The sequence below is a fragment of the Littorina saxatilis genome, linkage group LG11 (genome assembly GCF_037325665.1).
Source record: "Littorina saxatilis isolate snail1 linkage group LG11, US_GU_Lsax_2.0, whole genome shotgun sequence".
Classification (NCBI taxonomy): domain Eukaryota; kingdom Metazoa; phylum Mollusca; class Gastropoda; order Littorinimorpha; family Littorinidae; genus Littorina; species Littorina saxatilis.
The window spans coordinates 12,356,847-12,368,402 of record NC_090255.1 but is presented as its reverse complement, the minus strand read 5'-3'; the positions used below and the strand labels follow the sequence as shown (position 1 = coordinate 12,368,402).

Genomic DNA, 11,556 nt, shown 5'->3' with positions numbered 1-11,556 from the left:
CTCTCTCTCTCTCACATACACAGTATACACACACTATTGGCTTCTAAGATATTAATTCATTCCAAAATACCCATTGTGCACCGATAGCCACCACGCTGTTCAGTTTTGGTATGTGACCAAGTGGAGGGAAAGTCATATATCCCACGTCAAATGAAAGGACTGACAAAATTTGAGACGGTTAGCTCAACTTTTTCCACGGTACGGAACGAGCTTTTAACGTGACAACATTGTATGACGATCATGCAGATCGCGTGACGTCGCACACGCCGTGAACCACACACGGCTTCCGAAAAGTTTATATCAGGCTACCACCTTTGTTTGCGGATAACCTACACCTGCCGTAAATTGAGTCAACGTCTCGCTATCGTTTGGCTTCGACAAAACTCTAACACTTTTTTATATGTCAGAAGAAATGTAGCTTGATCGTTGAGATACTGAGAGCAAGACAGCGATCTGTCTGACGAAGCACAGGTCAAGGGACACAACTGCGTGCGCTACTATACCCTATTCAGTAGCAATAAGTTATAGCCCTTGAGTAAATGATAAAGGCCGTCTTCCTGATATCCCCAGTATTCCTGAATCTAAAAGCAGTGTTAGGCGACATTTACAGCTCAACCCCGGGAACACCACAGGCAGGTGAATGTGTTGTTTTTTGGTGTGTTTTTTAACCTAGATTCTGACTCTGGACGTAATGTTTTACACTGTCGAAATATGACTTCTGCTTGAAATCAAAATCTCCACTCTCATCACGTGGGAAGAGTTTCACACTATCTGTGTTTTGTTAGGCCAAAAAAAAAAAAAGGTCTGTTTACGGTAACATAGGCCAAAAAAATAGGGTCGGTAGGTCGGGATTTTTTCTTTTTTTTCTTTTCTTTTTTTTCCAAAAAAACACATTTTTACGTTATTTTGCCAAAAAAACAAGATTTTTTTTTCCCCAAATGCCCAAAAAAAGTCTAGGGTCGCGCGAAAAAACTAGGGTCGGTCGGGTTACCGTAAACAGACCTATTTTTTTTTGTGGCCTTATCAGCGTATAACGGTCATGGAGAAAAAGATTCGTCTTACATTGTGTCTGTTAACAACTGGAATGTACCCGGACAAAAGTGAGAACACTAACATTCTGTCGTCTGCATTGTAGTCTTGGATCCTGAACAAAGATAGTTCATCGCGAAACGGGGCACTACTTGGCATAAGGCTGTAATGCAGACGACAGCATTTATGCAGACGACAGCATTTTAGTGTTAAAACTTCTGTGTTTCTCCCGGGTGCTTTCTAGAAACTGTTGTTATTTCTCTATCGATGCAGTGTATTTCACTTTGATTTAAGGCTTCAATCGTTTGATTATAACTTTATGTTGTTTGTTGTTGTTGTTGGTGTTGTTATTTGTTAATCTGATGTTATTGTTGTTGATGCTGTCTTTTGTTGTTGTTGTTGTTGTCAATCTGTTTCTTTTGTCGATGTGTGTTGTTGTGGTCATTGTTGGTTTTACTGTTGTGTGCATTGTTTATAGACTCGTGCCAAACAGTTCAGCAGCCCTGATAAAAAACACGAAACGCAATATTTATCATTTCAGCACGATTGATTGAACTGCCAGAATAACATGATTGATATTTAAAGTAATCAGGCAATTACCTCTGTTACTTACTCACGTTTGATTGAGAACAGGATCTTGAATCAAAGTGTTGGTTTAAACAACATTTTGTTCAAAGTACACTGATGACATGAAGAAATTGAACAATTTCAACAAGGACACGCACTCAAGTAAAAGCTCATTTCACGTGACCAAAACAATACATTACACAAATCTTAATGATGATGGTGGACATGACAATAATAAACCAGAAGGAAAAATTGTGGGGGTGGGGGTGGGGAGCTTAATCGAAACAGAGGAGTCCACAGAGAGAAACACATGGTGGAAGAAGAATCAATCAATCAATCAATATGAGGCTTATATCGCGCGTATTCCGAGGGTACAGTTCTAAGCGCAGGGATTTATTTTTTTAGTTTTATTTTTATTTTTATGCAATTTATATCGCGCACATATTCAAGGCGCAGGGATTTATTTATGCCGTGTGAGATGGAATTTTGTTTTACACAATACATTACGCATTCACATCGGCCAGCAGATCGCAGCCCATTTCGGCGCATATCCTACTTTTCACGGCCTATTATTCCAAGTCACAGGGGTATTTTGGTGGACATTTTTATCTATGCCTATAGGTGAGAGAGGGGTAGGGTGGGACATGGGGCAGGGTGGAACAGGCTCATTTTAGTGATGATGCGATGCTTTATCCGGGACTTTTGTTTTCCCGCCAAGCTGTGATTTCCCAGACCAGTGTCTGGCGCCAAAATCCTGCAGACAGTCGTGTTTGGTTTTGATGAGGCAGAAAATATTATCCAGATTCCAACCGTAAGTACATTTTTAGCTCTTTAATAGGCGCAAGCTTTGTATCATTTGTTTTGACTTTACAAGAATGAAACTTGACACCTGCAGAGAGAAATTATTCAGGCATATTATGCTGCCGGATGCTACTTTCAATACTCTGTGTTTTCTTGACAATTTTAGATTTAATTGCACTGATCCACTGAGGGGCAGGGTGGGACGGGGCAGGGTGGAACAGTCCAAGCCTGCCCCTTCAGTGTTCCACCCTGCCCCTTCCGTGTCCCACCCTACCCCTGGGGTGTTTCACCCTGCCCCTCTCCGTAAATTTCTCCCAGTCTATAAACAATGAATAATATATTGTTTGTTTTACATGCATATCACTAATTTTATCAATATTTTTTTCAGTTGAAACTTTTATAGTTATTATTTTTCTTTTTTCTTTTTCAATATTGTTCTTGTTTGTCTAAAATCACTATTTGCAAAGGATGTGAAATTGAAATACATAAATAAATCAATAGATAAATAAGTAAACAAATAAGTAAATGTTTCCTTTTATTTTCTTTCCACTTTCAGATGGTGAGAACATACAAAAGAAAGTCAGACCGGACAGAAAGATCTACTGAGAATGTCCAGCAACTCCACAAAGCAGTGATGGCTGTCAGAAAAGGTCAGTCTTTCCGACAAGTCGCTGAAGAATTTGGAATTAAAAAATCCTCTTTGAGGCGAGCAGTGAGGAAAGATGGCGAAGGAAAGAAGCTGGCCTCATATAGTGAGATGTCCCAGTCAAGGCTGATTTTCACCATTGAAGAGGAAGTTGAGTTAGTTCAGTACTTACTGACCGCATCACGCATTGGATTTCCTCTGGGCACTGCGACTGTAAAGTCATTAGCTTACACCTTAGCCATTCGAAATGGGAATCGTGTTCCAGACAACTGGGAGAAAAACAAACAAGCCGGAAAAGACTGGATGACAGCATTCAAGAGTCGCCATCGTCAGCTCAGCATCAGAACCCCTAAGGCGACCAGCATTGCAAGAGCAACTGCATTCAATAAGCACAATGTTGGTACCTTCTTTGAGAAATTGAGGCGGCTGTACCAAGAACACACCCTAACGCCTGAAAGAATCTACAATGTAGATAAAACGGCACTAACCACCTCCCAGAGGCCTCAGAAAGTGGTTGCTGAGGCTGGTGTCAAGCAGGTCGCACAACTGGTCTCGCATGAGCGTGGAGAGACAGTTGCGATGCTGGGCATCATCAACGGCATCGGGAACTGCCTGCCACCCTGCCTCGTGTTCCAAAGAAAGAACTTCAAGAACCATATGCTCTTCGGTGCACCACCAGGCACCCAAGGCTTTTGTAACCCAGGCGGGTGGATGACGCAGGAAATCTTCGTGCAGTGCCTCCACCATATTCAGAAACATCTTCGATGCACGGTGGAGAAAAAAGTCTTTGTCATTCTAGACAATCATGTATCCCACATCTCAGTGGAAGCAGTTGACTACTGCAGAGACAACGGCATTGTGCTGTTGAGTCTCCCTCCCCACTGTAGTCACAGGCTCCAACCGTTGGACAAGACCGTCTTTAGCCCGCTGAAGAGGCAGTATAACGCAGCGATCACCTCATGGATGTACAACAACCCTGGAAAACGTCAGACGATCCACGACGTCGCAGGAATCCTTGGCACTGCATATAACCGTGCCTTCACAATTCAGAACATCACCAGTGGTTTCAAGTCCACGGGCATCTGCCCACTGGATACCGAAGTCTTTTCAGAAACCGACTTCTACCAAAGCTACATCAGCGACAAACCCTGTCAACAATCAACCACTCCCATTGAAACTTCAACACAAGCCGCCCAAAACGCTGCTGTTGACGGTCCACCTGATCCAAGCGCTGCTGACTGTCCACCTGATCCAAGCGCATCTCGTTCCCCTGACTCTATTCTGATCTGCTCACCTGGAGTTATCAGGCCATACCCAAAGGCTACCCAGCAGAGGAAGCGTACCGGTCAAGCGCTTGGCAGAAGCCGAGTGTTTCCAGACACACCACAAAAAGCAGAGATGGAAGCGAAGAAGAAAAAGGTGGCCAAGAAACCTCGAGCTGTGCCCAAGAAACCTCGAGCTGTGGCCAAGAAAGCCAGAGCTTCAAAGAAGCATTTGTTCAGTGAGGACAGGCGGTGGACTCTACAGGGATCTTATCACCAATCATCGGAAATCTTCAATGTCAATGAAGACTCACGAGGGCGTTGTTTTAGCTGGTACAAGGTTCTTAACTTCACACACAAATTCATATGTCCCACCCTGCCCCGTCATGTTCCACCCTGCCCCAAGCAATGTCCCATCCTGCCCCGTCATGTTCCACCCTGCCCCACATTTGTTTGCGTTTTTAACTGCGAATTCTCCTGAGTCGGTTAAATAAATCTATTTTTTGTTTTCTTTGTTTTGTGGCAAATTCAATAAAGTTTCTGATGACACCAGTTTTGTGTTTTTGTCTTAAGTATTGAATGAGATATTCCAATAAAGGATTTTTGTGTCCCACCCTACCCCTCCCTCCCCTACAATTTTGCCAGGAAAGACCCTTTTGTCAATCGTGGGATCTTTAACGTGCACACCCCAATGTAGTGTACACGAAGGGACCTCGGTTTTTCGTCTCATCCGAAAGACTAGCAATTGAACCCACCACCTACACTGGGCGAAAGGTCACGTTTTGGCACTATAACGTGGCATATAACATGAAACATGAAGTTAATCAACTGAATTTTGTGGCATTATACCTGTGCGATTTACATCAAGTTAGAAAAACTGCCGTAACGCAATAAAATCCCTGGGATTTTAGCTGGGTGCAAAACACGGTAAAACATCGAGTTTTGGTGTCTGTGTTTTGGACGTTTTCGCTACGTTAACGCACGGCGATTCACGTCGTGTTAAACGCGTTTCAGCAGTGCGCAAAACACCACAAAACCTATGGAGTTACGATACGTTTTTCTGGTTTCTAAAACTTGATGTTAGAGTGTTGTTTTGATGGATTATTCTGCGTTTTCATCAGCCTGGTGCCGAACCCCGGCCGCCTCTCGGCGAGTCTGCAGAATCAGACGATTATCGGCTTCCTCTCTCTCTCTTTCTCTCTCAGCACGGTCACACACCACACACACACACACACACACACTTATATACATACACACACACACATTGCACCGGCATACATCATACACACACACACACACACACACACACACCGTCACACACACATTCACACCGTCACTGCACACACACATTATAACTGACATATATAATGACACACAAACGGTACACACAGGCACACGCACAGGCACACACTGTGCACACACACGCACACACTGGGACACACAAACATACACACACATACACACACATGCACGCGCGCGCGCGCGGCTCACTATGGGCACACACACACACACACACACCTTTTTTGGTATCTCTTATTTTCTCCATAAGAGCCTTGTAAGTGCACAAGAGGAGATACAGTACGAATAGCCCGTGCGTTGAGCAGAGAAAGTAGGTCATTTTAAACTGACAATTTTTGGCCAGCCAGATAAGAGTTTGTCTCTATTCCTTAGCAAACCTCCGGTGCCGAGCGAGTTAATCACTTTCACATGTGTTGCTGAGGCGAGCTTTGCTGGCCCTGAGAAAGCCGACTGACCACAGAGAGGGCTTTGTTATAGTTCCCCCCCTCCCCAAAACATCCGGCCGAGAGGGTGGCTGATTGACTGGACTTTACCCTCCATGTCTGTAAGAAGTGACTCGAGTTGGAGATTTTAGGATTTTCATTGCCCTTCCTTTTCTGATAATGTTTTAATCACATCGTTTTTGGATGCAACACATAATGTCCTTTTTACATTTAGTCAAGTTTTGACTAAATGTTTTAACGTAGAGGGGGGAATCGAGACGAGGGTCGTGGTGTATGTGCGTGTGTGTGTGTGTGTGTGTGTGTCTGTCTGTGTGTGTCTGTGTGTAGAGCGATTCAGACTAAACTACTGGACCGATCTTTATGAAATTTGACATGAGAGTTTTGGGATTGAAATCCCAGAACGTTTTTTTCTTTTTTTTGGATAAATGTCTTTGATGACGTCATATCCGGCTTTTCGTGAAAGTTGAGGCGGCACTGTCACGCCCTCATTTTTCAACCAAATTGGTTGAAATTTTGGTCGGGTAATGTTCGACGAAGCCCGGACTTCGGTATTGCATTTCAGCGTGGTGGCTTAAAAATTAATTAATGACTTTGGTCATTAAAAATCTGAAAATTGTAAAAAAAAATATGTTTTTTATAAAACGATCCAAATTTACGTTTATCTTATTCTCCATCATTTGCTGATTCCAAAAACATATAAATATGTTATATTCGGATTAAAAACAAGCTCTGAAAATTAAATATATAAAAATTATTATCAAAATTAAATTTTCAAAATCAATTTAAAAACACTTTCATCTTATTCCTTGTCGGTTCCTGATTCCAAAAACATATAGATATGATATGTTTGGATTAAAAACACGCTCAGAAAGTTAAAACGAAGAGAGGTACAGAAAAGCGTGCCCTCCTTCCCAGCGCAACTACTACCCCGCTCTTCTTGTCAATTTCACTGCCTATGCCGTGAGCGGTGGACTGACGATGCTACGAGTGTACGGTCTTGCTGCGTTGCATTGCGTTCAGTTTCATTCTGTGAGTTCGACAGCTACTTGAGGGCCCCAAAGGGGGGGTATCATCACGATCACGGGAAGGGAAATTTTAGCTTTCACGATCACAGTTACCTTGATTTTTGTTTTCACGATCACGAACACCAGTGGCAAATCACGGTCACGGTAAAAGTTGCATGTACAGAAAGCACGTGTCAAAGTAAACACAACCACACAGTAATTCGCTCCTCTGGTTCTATTGTTTATTCAACACAAAGTGACAACTGTTGCACTTTTTTATTATTTTTTTTTTAATCCCTTTCATACACACATAGAAATACATATCATGATTTGTAATATGTAACAAGAATGTTGTTTTCATTGTTCTCTCTCTCTCTCTCTCTCTCTCTCTCTCTCTCTCTCTCTCTCTCTCTCTCTCTCTCTCTCTCTCTCTCTCTCTCTCTCTCTCTCTCTCTCTCTCTCTCCACTCATACACAATCAACTCCCACACCCTCACTCACACACATGAATATATACTTGCACAATTTCACATTTCCAGAGCTAAATCTTGTAAACCCATTTTCTCAAAAACTATTGGGTGGATTGAAATTAAAGTACATGTATGTGTGATGGGTTCTTTATTTTCAATTTTGCCATACAATTTGAGGTACACCATCGCCTGGTTTCATGGCCTTGAAAAACAAACAGGAATGCTACAGGCCAAAAATGGTTTTACCTGAAGGAAGCGCGCAGTGCCAGTGGCGAAGCCACAAGCCTGAGCCTGCGAAGCAGGCGAGCCAACTAGGGGGGTCCGGGGGCATGCCCGCCCGGAATTTTTTTTCAAAAACCGGTTAAAATCTATGCAATCTGGTGCATTCTGGGCATCATTTTCAGGGCTGTAATAGTGTTGTGATCTTGTTAAAAATCCCATTTTAGCCTCCCCCCACCACCATTCAACACACCTCCAAACTGGTGAAAACAACACTATTGTGCGCTGGCTTCATTGAGACCGGCGCCCGGTCGCGTTGCGCGATATTCACACGGATCGTTTTTGCGGAAATTTTTCAACTTCACCGGAATAAATTTGACTTTACCGGATTTTGAAAACGGCTTTATCGGATTTCCGGCAATTACTGGAAAAGTAGCATGCCTGACAAAATCCCCAACGAACATGACTTTGATCGTCTTTGACATGAGGATCAAGTGACCCAAACTGGCACGTCTCCCCGCCATTGTTTCTGAATTTAACCCATTGTTGATATTAAAGTTTACAGGCGCTAAAATAAATCCAAGCTCAATGCAAAGAAGCGACAATTAGAATCTATGCCAAGCGTGTCCACGTTGCTGGGATGAAAAACACATTTCTAGTTTCGGTTTTGGCTACACGCAGACTCGATCTAGAGCCAGGCGAGGTCACACTGAGCGAGTGACAGCCGGACGTGGCAATGTCGACAATGTCAATGATCCCACTCAAACTCAAAGATCTTGAACAAATTTCAAGATCTTTGCCTACATTCAGAACAGTCATAGAGCAACATAGATCAACATACCTTGATATTTCGTCTTCGGAAAGACCGACCCGTAGCCTGACCTTTCCACCAAGGAAGGCATTCTCGCCGCCTGCTTTGGTCTGGCTTGAATCCACACAATATAACAGAAGTTCGATGACAGTACTGCTGCACGCCATTTTTGATCTTCAAATTCGAATTTGACTGAATGCACTCAAAACTTTTGCACGAAGCCCTTCCATTGGATGAAGTTTGGCAGACTTTTGCAATTTGCCTTCCGATTTGATCTCCTTTTTGTGTGTGATTGGTTCTCTTAAAGGGAAGCAATCGCTGTCAAAATCATATTTCTGAATGTGTTGTTGCTTCCCTTCAATCGGGATTGGCTCCTTGACGAATAGAGGATCATAGAGTGATACAGCTGTGAAAAATGTACGTTGAAAATAAAATGCTTTGCAATAATGCCCATCACGATCACGAAAACAAATGACGATCACGATCACGAGACTTGATTTTTTTGTCATCACGGATCACGGGCAAAGTCCCATCACGATCACAGAAATGGAAATTTCGGCAATCACGGTCACAGAAAGGTCAAAAAACGCCAATCACGATCACGATTTTAAACCCTTTGGGGCCCTCCTACTTGACTAAATGTTGTATTTTCGCCTTACGCGACTTGTTACATTTAGTCAAGTTTTGACTAAATGTTTTAACATAGAGGGGGAATCGAGACGAGGGTCGTGATGTCTGTGTGTGTGTGTGCGTGTGTGTGTAGAGCGATTCAGAGTAAACTACTGGACCGATCTTTATGAAATTTGACATGAGAGTTCCTGGGTATGATATCCCCGGACGTTTTTTTTCATTTTTTCGATTAATGTCTTTGATGACGTCATATCCGGCTTTTTGTGAAAGTTGAGGCGGCACTGTCACACCCTCATTTTTATATTTAGTCAAGTTTTGACTAAATATTTTAACATCGAGGGGGAATCGAAACGAGGGTCGTGGTGTATGTGCGTGTGTGTGTGCGTGCGTGCGTGCGTGTGTGTGTGTGTGTGTGTAGAGCGATTCAGACTAAACTACTGGACCGATCTTTATGAAATTTGACATGAGAGTTCCTGGGTATGAAATCCCCGAACGTTTTTTTCATTTTTTTGATAAATGTCTTTGATGACGTCATATCCGGCTTTTCGTGAAAGTTGAGGCGGCACTGTCACGCCCTCATTTTTCAACCAAATTGGTTGAAATTTTGGTCAAGTAATCTTCGACGAAGCCCGAACTTCGGTAGTGCATTTCAGCTTGGTGGCTTACAAATTAATTAATGACTTTGGTCATTAAAAATCTGAAAATTGTAAAAAAAAATAAAAATTTATAAAACGATCCAAATTTACGTTTATCTTATTCTCCATTATTTGCTGATTCCAAAAACATATAAATATGTTATATTCGGATTAAAAACAAGCTCTGAAAATTAAATATATAAAAATTATTATCAAAATTAAATTGTCGAAATCAATTTAAAAACACTTTCATCTTATTCCTTGTCGGTTCCTGATTCCAAAAACATATAGATATGATATGTTTGGATTAAAAACACGCTCAGAAAGTTAAAACAAAGAGAGGTACAGAAAAGCGTGCTATCCTTCTTAGCGCAACTACTACCCCGCTCTTCTTGTCAATTTCACTGCCTTTGCCATGAGCGGTGGACTGACGATGCTACGAGTATACCACACCGGTGACACTGTGACGGTTCCCCTACGCTTTGTGTTCGGTGCCCTGACCCTTTGTGTTCGGTTCCCATTCGGTTCCCACACGCCAAAATTCGCGGACAAGATCGAGGTACTGTCACCCAAAACATCCATTTATGGTAGTATTACGCAATGTTGCTCTCTGAGAATGGTCTTGTTAGATCTGTGAGTGTTTACACTACATGCCTAGGTGCTGTTGGATTGAAGGTTTTTGATATTTTAGCCGTTATTAGGTAGAATGCCTTCCACTTTACTGCAAAACTGCATAATTCGTAGCATCGGCAAGAAATATCCTACCAAAAAATGCCTGCTTGGAACTGTCGTTGGTCCAGCAAAAAGTTCAACATGTCTGTAGCAGACAGCCCAAGTTTCAAGATTGTAGGGCCATCCAAACAGCCGTAATAATAAAAACAACAAAAGTAGTCAGTGAAATTGGCTGTGTTCGGTCCCCCCACACTTTTGTGACGTAGGCGTGACGGTTCCCATAATTCATTGTGTCGGTCCCCACTTTCTGTGTCGGACCCCACTTTCGACCTAATTTCTCTGTGACGGACCCCACAACCAGCCTATTTTGTGTCGGTCCCCACACCTTCTTGGATTTATGACTTGCCGGTTACTTGTATCATTGTATTCATTGAATCTAATTGTCTCGGAGTTATTTTTCAGCAAAAACCAGCAAGGCAGCACCTTTTGTGATACCAAGTAAGTCAGATGACATCAGTATGTGTGTGTGTGTGTGTGTGTGTGTGTGTGTGTGTGTGTGTGTGTGTGTGTGTGTGTGTGTATGTGTGAGAGAGAGAGAGAGAGTGAGAGAGAGAGAGAGAGAGAGAGAGAGAGAGAGAGAGAGAGAGAGAGAGAGAGAGAGAGAGAGAGAGAGATTGACACCTTTCCAGATCACTCCGGTTATGCGACACTACCGCGAGCGTCACTACCGCGTGTCACACTACCGCGAGTACGACACTACCGCGTGTAACACTACCGCGTGTCACACTACCGCGAGTACGACACTACCGCGAGTATAACACTGCCGCGTGTCACACTACCGCGCGTACCACAACCGCGAGTACCATAACCGTAGAGAGAACGCATGCAAACTTACTTCTTGTGAGTTTGTGTTCTAACTTTGATTGGAAGCAACCCATTCTATATGTATTCTGATAGTGTGTTCTGATCGTTTTGAGTTCTTGGTTAGCATGACAAACATTGAATTAGTGTTCAGAGAACAGACCAGGCCTTTTTGTTTTATATTTCTCTCTCTCTCTCTCTCTCTCTC

General features: G+C 42.8%; 1 long non-coding RNA gene across 1 annotated transcript in view; it reads right to left on the bottom strand.

Annotated features, from left to right (window-relative positions):
* Window positions 1-8,075: 8,075 nt before the first annotated feature.
* Window positions 8,076-11,556, bottom strand: part of LOC138979767 (uncharacterized) — an 88,032-nt gene continuing 84,551 nt past the window's right edge. The window contains exon 3 of the long non-coding RNA XR_011460125.1: window positions 8,076-9,177. This is a non-coding gene — a long non-coding RNA (uncharacterized lncRNA). The remainder of the gene's footprint in view (window positions 9,178-11,556) is intronic.